The sequence below is a fragment of the Pinus tabuliformis genome, chromosome 5_1, assembly GCF_031772625.1.
Source record: "Pinus tabuliformis cultivar Carrire ecotype Pingquan chromosome 5_1, CPIR1, whole genome shotgun sequence".
In the NCBI taxonomy this organism is placed as follows: Eukaryota; Viridiplantae; Streptophyta; class Pinopsida; order Pinales; family Pinaceae; genus Pinus; species Pinus tabuliformis.
In genome coordinates, this window is record NC_142305.1 from 667227335 (window position 1) to 667236167 (window position 8833).

The following is an 8833-nucleotide window of genomic DNA, read 5'->3' on the forward strand; positions in this document are numbered from 1 at the left end:
ATCACTTGCCAATCGACGTAGCTCTTTTTCATTATCATATTGGTCTATAGCAACATTTCTCTATATCACGGTTTTTAAATCGCTTGTGCAGAATTCCACTGAAAACAGAAATCTGAAGAAAATGGGAAAGAAATCCAAGAAGTCTGCAACAGTAGCTCCTCCAACAAGAGATCCAGGACCAAGTCAAAAAGGATTGATATTAGACACAACGTGTCTCGGACTGGGAAACACTAGCTGGGAGAGTATCTATAATCTGATTGAAGTAGAAGAGCCTGAAGAATTATTCGAAGAAGCCACGGTTGATTCAATTAATAAGTCTAAAGGAAATCTCAAAGAGTTGGCATGCTCCTTTCTTCACAGAATAGCAGCACAAGCGAAAGTCCTCCCATATACTGATGTCGTGAGATGGGTGGTGGAAAAAATTCTAGTTACAAACAGAACCTTTTGCACAACTGACGGGAGGATATTCGGCTTGTTTCGGCCCGATGATCTAAGGAAAATGTATCACTTACATGAGCCTGAGAAGCGGTACAACAAAGCATTCTTAGAAGCTTTTGTGAAGGAAAATGAGTCAGAATTAGCCCCAATTAAGCAGTGGAGACACTTCCTTGAGAAGCACAAGCATGAATCATTAGGTAAGTACTCTGTAGACTCATTGGATTCTCCTTACTGTTATGCTGGAGCTATGATGTGTAGAATGTGGGAAATACATGACTCCGCTAAATTTACTATAGAAATGGTCCCTTTAATGGAGGTTGCAATCAATGGCTATGTGATGGATTGGGCCAATATTTTATCTGATAAACTAGCCACAACAATTCTAGAGTATAGGGCAAATGTATATCATACTACTAGGACCATTCCCCCATTCTATTATAGTGCATTCATTATGGACACTATTTGTTTTAATTCTAAATTTCCATTGCTCGGGTGGAGATGGACCCCTGCAGACCCCAAACCAATACATATCTATCATGAGCAGTTATGGAAGGCCAATTACAAAAATCACCTGTATAAAATCTGCAACGGTTTTATTTTGCCTATTTATTACTCTATTTTTGATAAGCCTGCTCCCCAGATATCTCCAGAAGCAGAAACAGATTTGACAGCAGTGGGCAGTTGGTTTGGGGAGGAAAAATTCACTTATATAAGGCTTTTTGGTAGCAATACAAAACCCATGTCCTTCTCATGTATGTGCCTGATAAACTGTTAGCTCGGGAATTGGCTTGTCAGATAATAGTAGATGGGACATCGAAAACCCTTAAAAATTCCAAGAAACAGGTATGGCCTACATTCCCATTACGGTGTGGAATTTTCACTCTTCATGAATACAAGCACGCAGAGAAGGAGATAGAGAAATTTCAAACGCTAAAGCTTGCCACAATTCCTAATAGATATTATGATCCCCGAAAGGTGGCCTATAATCTTCTTGACCAAGCCAAGCTTGCCAAATTTGATCATGAAGATGATGTCTTTGATGATCTATTTGCCTCATCTGAATCACTATTCCAAGTTAAAGCACTGGCTAAAATCAAATATCAAGATGAAAGACTGGAAGTGTTTAATAGGCTTAGAGAACAGAGGTTGTAAACTCTGCCTTTAGACCTCTTAGTCATAGCTCCTATAGTCCAGTCATCTGATCAGACTGAACAAATAGTTACTGGTAAGACTTCTGACCATTATGATGATGTAAGGCAGTCATGGTTGTCCCAGTGATGACCCGAACCCTGCATAACCCTTGTTATATGGAAAATGGAGAATCCGGCTGGCTGGCCTTTATATCATTTCATAAGGGGTGGGACGACCAGCAGCCAATTGGAAAGCAAGATGAAGGAAAAGGAAATGATACCCGTTCACCTGCATACCCGTTCACCTTCATCACATGCCACATCCGCCGGTACGGGATGGCACAGGACAAGAATAAGGTACAGGACGCGCTCGCTTACACGCTTTATGTTACTTATCGTTCTCCCATCCCCGCATCCATGCATCCACACAGTTCCATTCACGCTTTCAGTTCCAGCCGCACCAGAACACATCTGCCAAGAGGGAGGGCTTTTACAAAAAAAACCACAACTGACACATATTTTTTGAGAGGCAGTGATTTATTTGATTCTATCAACTGACAAGAACAGGAATAGGAATAGGGATAGGGAAAAGATAGTCAATTCACATATACAGATACTCAGATTGAGCCCAAGCTTCTTAAAGAATGGCAACAGTTCAATTCCATTATAAGTAATACTGAGAATTTACAGGAATTTAGTACACCTGAAGTGACAACTGGTCAGAAAACAACAACTAATACGGTTCCAACTGAAGGAAACAGTGGCTCACCAATCACTCAAAAGGATATGGAGATAATTCTAGAGAATCCATCCGATGAAATCATCCTACATGTAGAAGAAATACCAACTTTAGATGTCTTCTACAGCCCTAAGCACAGGGCTGTAGTAAAAAGACAAAGGAAAAGGAGAAAGCTTGATCAACCTTCTCTTTTACTTGCACAAATGGAGATGGCTAATGTGGTATGGAGAGAGGAGGTTAATCCTTTTGAAGACCTCACAAAACTCTCTCAATATGCCGGGGCATACTCGGTAACTACTATGGATAAAGCATTAGAAGTCAGCAATTTACTCAAAGAAAAAGATCAAACAATTTTTTCACTTGAGGCACAGGTATCCGAAAGGCAGCAAAGGATAGAACATTTAGAGCAACAATTAGCAGCGCAACAGCAGTTAAAAAACCAGCTAAATGAGCAATTGCTAAAGGAGAAGCAGAGGATAGACCAAAGTGCAGTTCACAAGCAAAAAAAATTATCTTTAGCATTGGCCAAGCTGAAGTCAATGAATGAACAATTGAGAAAAACGAAATATGAGCAAATTTCTCAACTATCACAACAAATAGAAAATTTCAAGGGCTTTCCTCAAATAGCAGAATTCAAATCCAAAGTGCACCAGATCAATAAAGCATTGATTAATCAATTAAATTTAATATGTCATAATATTTCTCTTTCTGAGCCCCTCTGTGAGATTTCTTCATCAATGGTTGATAAATCAGTTGAAGCAAGACATAATTTGGAGTAGGCCGATGAAACGTTAAAATATTTTCTTGCTTGGCAAGAAAGCAAGAAGGGACAAGCTGCAAAGCTGCCTCAAATTCCGGAGTCGCACAAGGAAATTCTTTTCCTGGAATGGCAGTCTCAATTGATGAAAGCAGAGCGAGCAACTTCAAGATGTAGATCAACAACTAGTAATTTGATTGAATTAATCAATGATACACTTTATCTGTATAATTTTATTTCAGAATGTACTCCAGGTAAACTGCCATCAGCTAAAGCATTGGAACAGAAATGCAAACATGAATTAGCAAAGAAGGAGAGATTAATCGCAAGCATCCAAAGTTTAACTTGGGACACCTTTTGGTTCTTCCTGGTTAAACCCCATAGTCAAAAGGCAGCAATAAAATGTTTAATCGATGCAATCGGTTACATGATTCCTAAAATTAATGATGCTATGTATTCAGCCCAACTGCATTCGTGTATGAGTCACTCTCCAGAATTGCAACCAATGCTCGCTATATGCCAGCTCAAGCCAAAGGATAATCAGCTAAAATAGTGAATCGTTCTGTCGACTACAAGCATGTCCATTTCAAGGAGATTTTCATGATTTGGTTATACCACCTCACAACATTTTTATTTCATATTTAGTTAGTTAGTAAGTATTTAAAGACTCTTTCATGTATTTGAAAAGGGTCCTTGTTATAGACATTTTTGGGCACTGCAACCCTAATCAAACATGTCCATAAACCAAGGGCTCCTAAGTCCCTAAAAGTGTTGTTCCATACCCTAAAAGAACAAGGTCAGCTGATTACATCATCTCCCAGAAGTTCTCCATGAAAAACTGCTCAGAACTGGTCAAAACTGGACCATCTCAGCTGCTCCATGGTCAAAGTGCGATGCATCCCACCTAATGCACACGGGAGGTGTGATGCATACTAAAAAGACCTTCTATGGGGTGCGATGGGTGAGAGTGGACAAATGGCAAAGACATTTTGCGAGGTGGATGATCATGGAATCTTCCAGAAACTTCTCCTATGACACTTGCCTCTCTGAATTTTCCCAGGGATGAGTAAGAGATCATCAATGTCCAAGTGGAATCAAGAGCTATCAGAGAGAGGACACTAATCAAAATCCCAGAAGCTGAATCACCCCCCTACAATCATCTAAATATGGATCCCTCATCCCGGAGATCCAGAGGTTGGAATTTTGTATCTTGTAAGGAAGTGTTGTTGGTTTCTTGTTGGAATATCATAGTGTTGGGTGATCTAAGCTTTTCATGAGGTGAAAGAAGGGCTTTCATGCTAGAGGATGACACTGGGTCAGAACAATTGGTTGTAATCCTCTTTTCTATTCTTGATATTAATAAAGCTATTCAAGTTTTCCTCCACATTCTTGTATGTTTGATGGTATATGCATTTGTGTGGTCAATATATATCTGGTCCTATATTGTTTATGATTGTAGATCTCTGTTCTTCGATAGGATTATGCTACTTTGATTCCACGGGTGCTCTTTGAAGCTGGGTAGACGAAGGAGAAGCAGCAAGGATCTGTCAGAAGGGAGAGGAATCGAGCAAGGAACCAAGCGCAAGACTAAGGTTGGTGTCCTTCATTCCACTCTTATCTACTTCTCATAAAGGGAAACGAAAGTAGTTTTAGTTTGTTTGTTTCTAAGATAGCTACCAGTCTTAGTGGGACTAGCAGTTCCGAGTGGACACTAGATTTCCCGATAACAAAATGGTGACTCCACTGGGGAGCGAATAGATTGTTTGTTTGTTTTATAAACTTACAGATGGAGGCTGAAGTCAAGCCAGCTAGCCTTCGAATTGCATTTTCCATGCAAGTGCAAAGTAGATCAATGCTGCTTCAATCTATCTCCAGGTTTTGTTTATAAACTGAACAATCGATTTGCAAACTTTCTAATTGCCCTAGTGGTGGCTCTAGTAACCTCATTAGATCAGCCCCTCTGATTTCTATTTACTATACATCACTTGCCTAGCCGAAATCCCTAAACTGAGCTGCAAACTGTGACCTGGAACCCAGTTGAAGTCTCGTCCCTGGACCATCGCACCTTTTACTCTTGGGAATCTGGATGCATCGCACTTCCCGTGTGCAGTAGGTGCACTGCATCGCAATTTCCCTGTGTTGCAGGTGTGTTGATCAGACAAGACCTCTTCTTCCCTCAGATTTTGGTTTCTGTGTTCACTCTCTTTAGCTCTATTTAGGAGTTTTGTTGTTTGTGATCAGTATACCACTGTGGAAACCCCCTTCCTTTCCATCATTCTGCCTCCATTGTGCAAATAACTGTGAATGTTTTTATGTATTTTCCGCCATTTTCAGTTCTCTTTTACAAAGTAGCAGCATAGTTGAACTATCATCTTTTGATTTGAAAGTGTCGCAAGTGTCGTTTTTAGTCAAAGAAAAGAATTCTATTGTTCTTGATGGTCGATTATACAATTACTCTTGTATTTGATTTTAATTAGTAGTTTTTCAAGTGTCGAAAGCAATTTTCAATTCAAAATAGTAAATTGTCGTCATTATCTTCCTTTCGTTTTTGAAGAGAAATTTGTTAGTACTGTCGCTTTGAAAAGATAATTCAGATTTGTACTTAGCATTCTTCTTGTCATTCACACATTAAGAAAGCTGAAAAAAATACATGCATGTGCATTTGCATTTAGACTGCTTGTTGGTTTGATTTAGGACAATGCATCTAGTGTGTGCTCTTTTCTCTATGTTGAAAGAATATCATCTCTCTTTCTTTAGTAGCTAGGATTTTCATTGCAAAAAGAAGATTAAACGATTGTTTATCATCTTAGATTGCATTTTAGGAATTGTACATCTACATCATGCGGTGAACCTGAAAGGCAAATTTCTTAAGAAAGATCAACTGTAAAATAAATTTAACGAACCTAAAAACGCTTTGGAACCTAACACACAACATCTATAAGTCTAGGCTAGAGACGTATTTCGGCATCGTAAAGCCTGGTAACTATCACTTTCACTTTTGGTTGGGTGATTCCTCCTCTTTGAGACGACAAGTTCCAATACGGACTTGTGCTCCCACGTACCGTTGAGTATATATTGGGAGATCACAATAGGCTATATCCTTTATCCATAGGAAGCCGTGTCTGCCACCCTATCGATCACAATGCACTGAACACAACATTCAGGAAGATTGACTGCCATACCGTAAAAAGTATTCTGCAGTTTTTCGATTGGTTTGGTAATCCCTCTATCTAGATTTCCAGAGTAGTCTCTTTCGTTCCTTTTCAGACTCCTTAAAGGAAAAGGTCCATCTGAGCACTTGTCACTTCAGGCTCATTAAAAATCGAAGGCGACTAGAGTCATCTTTTGTTTTTTCTCGACTCTTAAAAATTGAAAAAATAAGTTGTGTCAAAGCATATAAAATTCATTTAATTCAAAAACATTTTACCCTTTATTTTTAGTTGATCGAGTAATCCGCAATTGTGGAAGAAAGTCAACTGAAACCCCGTCGTTCGCGGAGACATATGGGTCAACCATCTTTGTCCCTAGAATCAAAACTATTCCAGACAAAGCAAACTCGTTTAACCGGCTCAAAGTCCCCTGGTCGGGTTGGATCAAGTGTTCCAACACCCTCGGAAACTCCGGTTACTCCAAACATTTCTGGTACCCCTGCCTTTATAGAAGAAGTTCCGCAGCCATAAGAGGATAGTAGAACTGATCCTAGTGTGAAGGTAAACACTACTATACCTGAACCGACTCCATCCATAGTTGATTCAGAAGGTGTTGTTCCCCAAACATCAGTTGCTGTAGAATCTATTCCTTCTTCGGCACCGAAAATATTTTACGGACCTAATGGTCTACCTCTTCCACCCGTTTGATTGCTATAGAAGAGATTGTAGAGGATCCACCTCTAGTACTCCATCGCAATTTGGAGTAGGGGTCACTCTATATCCTTCTTCATCAGAAATTAGTCTACTGTTATCGGAAGTTCCTGTAGAATCGCTAGGAAACCTTTTGGATAGACTAGATATGTCTGAACAATCGTCGACATCTAGGACTGTGTCATCTGACACAGCAGCGGCAGAAATTCCTGCTGCTACTCCGACAATGTTCACCGGTGTACCATCTGTCGCAACTAACTCTCAATCACTAGAAGGGATCCTTCCAGGGGCTGTTTCGACGGTATGGTCTGTTCTCGTTTGTTCGTCCAGAATAATATCTGGAATCTCTTATGTTGAGTCTCAACAAATTGATCCTTCGCAATGTCAATTTGGGCAGTCTGGTCCTCAAAGGCAAATAATTCCCTTAAGTACCGGATTACCACAGTATGGGGGGAAATATGCCCTTTCATTGTCTCCTTCAGGAGGTAAAACATACGAGAATTCACAACAGAATTCAGGTTATGCTAGAATTACATCCAGTGGTTGGATACCAATACTGCCTCAACAACCAAAAGTTGTATACTCAATGCAACAAATTATGCCTATGTCAAATATCCCCACTACACCGGCTATTGTGACAGTGTCGCAAGTACAAGCGTTACTTGTTGTATGCCAACCTCAAGTCTCTTACATCGCAATCCAATATCCCCTTGTCCCTGCGACACCACCACAATCATCAGTTAGTGGCTCCTTAACTGGAGTGACCCAGGCTCAAACAGGTACCATTACCCCTCATCTCGGTCAAACAGCTAGTATTGGGCAACAACACATGGTCTCACAACCATGGCTGGTGCAATATCAACAACCAAAATTCCAACAAGTTTACCCAGGATCTGAACGCCAAGTCTTTGCAAGTAATGGGTAGCTGTATATTCAAAATGGACAACATCAACCATTTCATAATGGTTATGCCCATAAACCTTATCAGAGTTATCAGCATCAAATGCACTATGCTGGTATGCAAAGACCCACTGCTCAGGTGATCCCATTGTTAAGGGAAAAGTTCCCCTAGGGTCTTGGGTTGATACTCTAGCAGACTGAAAATTGTCTATATAGAGAAACACACATTCCACATAGCCATAATGCTAATATAAGCAAATTCTATGATAAGGGGCGTACCTGAGGTCCTACGTTTGAGAAGGTCCTTCCAGGATCCAAACCCTTCTTGGAGTTCCTTTTGCTCCTGTGACCTGCAAAACAATCAATTCAAGAAAGTACAACAGTATATGGACTAAACATTACAAAGAAACCATCTTCATATTATAAAGAAAGATAGTTAGTTATGCCATTAAACAACCATTCACATATGAATTCTAACATGAATATCATAAACATGAAGAAGTTTTATGTCAGAACAAAGACGTGTTTCTTTTATTATAAACAAATAAAGTACAGAAAGGAACAATTTCACCTGAGTCATCCTTTCGCAGGCTCCAAGCGGAATCGTCGTCCGGATTCATCCAGTCTCAAGCCTTTAACAAACTCCTTCCATGACTTACTCCATGATATCACAAGTAGCAAATGGACATCATAACACAAGGAAATAAGGGTTTCCTGTAAAAATGGGGGAAGTGCAAGAGGCACAAGGATCTTCAAACCTAGTCAGGGAAATCTCAGCATAATAACCTTTCTCTCTCTTCTCCCCTCCCTTAGGCCTTCCCATGGAAGCCTTTTTATACTTCTCCCAAAGTAGTTTTTTAGTTTGGATTTGGTTGGGAACAGTTGGGCCATGGGCACTAACAGGTGATCAGCAGGTAAAACCCGCGATCTCCGCCCGAAATTAAGGAGTTTTGTATTTTTTTAAGTGTTTTAATACATATACGCGGGTTGGGTATACATGTACCCACGT